The sequence below is a fragment of the Procambarus clarkii genome, chromosome 82 (assembly GCF_040958095.1).
Source record: "Procambarus clarkii isolate CNS0578487 chromosome 82, FALCON_Pclarkii_2.0, whole genome shotgun sequence".
Classification (NCBI taxonomy): Eukaryota; Metazoa; Arthropoda; class Malacostraca; order Decapoda; family Cambaridae; genus Procambarus; species Procambarus clarkii.
Genome location: NC_091231.1, coordinates 17,535,163 through 17,537,470, shown reverse-complemented (window position 1 = coordinate 17,537,470; position 2,308 = coordinate 17,535,163).

Here is a 2,308-nt window from a genome sequence, read left to right as displayed (position 1 = left end):
AGGTCTATGTTTTGGTCAGGAATAGTGCTTTTTACGCCTTTACGAATTATTTTCTTCATTTTTTTCTCCTTTTTATGTTCACTGTTATAGTTGATTTGTAATATAATTTTATTGGAGGTGTTGTGGTTTCTGTACTAGGTTCAGGCTTGTACCATCGGTCCAGGTGTCTTCTTATAGCGGTGTTTTTTTCCGTGTTGCTATATCCGTTGTTCACCAGTACCTGAGTTATTCTTTCAAACTCTCTACTTACTTTGCTCCATTCGGAGCAGTATGTAAGCGCTCGACGAATATAAGCATTGAGAACACTGTTTTTTTTTTATCTTTGAGGGCACTTACTCTTTCCGTTCAGGCATAATCCTATGTTGGTAGGTTTTGTATATACGTTGGTGCTTAAAGAGGTTCCTGTTTTTGTTATTAGTACATCTAAGAAAGACAGACTGTTATTTTCACTATTTTCATGTGTAAATCGGAGTACTGACTCTCTCTCTTGATAGCTTTTTTAGATCAATTAGTTCTTTACTTTACAATTTACTATGAGGAATTGTTACGGCCCTCTCGGGACGCAACGGGGTTCTTGCTCTGATGTTGTTAGAGGAAGATATATGTATCCGTTCCCGAGCCAGTAGTGGCTATCAAGGGATGAGATCCGTGACGCAAGTAACTTAAAGGGAGTAGGGAAAGAAAGCTAAGAACTTAATATAATATAATGTCCATCACCGTTTAAATATATAAAATAAATGAGTGCACATAGGGGGAGGGGTATTAACACTTTACAAGGGGATTAATCCTCAATCGATGTCTTCTACTGAAGACGCTGGTGCCATAACTCTCGGTGCCTTCTTCGTGGCCTCACGACGTGTCCTCTGAGAATGCCGAGCCTACCCGGGCCACAGGTCAGCCAAAACACAGGTCCACTGGGGGCACCGTCGTGGAGGCCGTCAACCACACGTCCAGCTGGTCTGCTGGCAGGTACTGAGCCACCAAGGCTGGTACGGCCACTCCACGAACGATATAAGGGGTACGCCCTAGACAGGAGTCTCGTGTGATATCACCAATCACCCTCCTGTCCTCAATACCCCAGTGGATGATCGTCTCCAACAGTCGGTCCCGGGTAAATCCTTTCACTGCCACTCCACTGGCAGGCTAACACACCACAGTGTTCTTCCGGGGGGACGACGTCACAACAGCTGCAGCAAACTTCACAGTATGGAGACTGGCTGCCTCGGGTAGACTGACTCCACTTCCATCACAGTGGTCCCAGGTCGGCTCTGTAAGCAGACACGTCATCAATAACTGGGACACTAAAGCACCTCACTTACGGGTTCGGGCGCAAACACCTGACGTATCCAGTCCATAGATGGCGCTGTCGTCGGAGCACCACCTCACCAGAGGTCAGGAGCGGCTGTGTTGTGAGCTGCACAGGACTGGAAACTGGCCCTTGTGGCCGATATTCGCCGTCCTCATCCGGTGTCGTCGTTCGTTTGGCGGGGGTTTCGGGAGCTGACCCACAGATGGCGTAGTTGTTACTGCTCCTTGCTCGGATGCTGGATCCGGGTTCGTAACAGGAATATGTCATCTACATAACGGCAGTATACAGTTGGTTTTTGTTTACTACTGAAAACTCCATCTTCGATGGTTCCCATTTAAAAATTAGCGAATAATACTCCTAAGGGGGAGCCCATTGCTACTCCTTCTTTTTGTAGATACATGTTCCCTCTCGGACTGATGAAAGGAGCTTTATTTGTACATGCCTCGAGAAGGCTCTTCAAATGTGGCTCGGGTATGTCTAATTTGGGACTGCTTTCGTCTCTGTATACTCTGTCCAGTATCAGTTCAATGGTTGTGTCGACTGGGACGTTAGTAAATAGGGATTCGACGTCCAGGGAAGCAATGATTCCATCGGGCTGTGTAATTTTGATTAATTCTAGGAAATCTGCTGATGATTGTAGACTATAGTTGCTTGGAGTGTATGGAGTTAGGAGTTCATCGTCTTTTTGCCAGGTGATAGGTTGGAGTTGGTATTTGGCTGATTATTGGGAGTAGTGGGTTACCCGGTTTGTGTGTCTTAACATTGCCATAAGCATATCCTAAGCCATAGTCGCCCTGGAGTTGAGTGAAATGAACACTACCTTTCTTTGTGTCGATTGCAGTTTTGTTCACTTTTCGTTTAATGTCTTCCACAGGGTTCCTCGTGATTTGTTGAAATTTAGTGTCATCTCTAAGGATATCGCTAATTTTGTTCATGTAATCTTGGGTTGGAATCAACACAAATGCTGCTGTCTTATCGGCTATTCTTATTGTTACATCT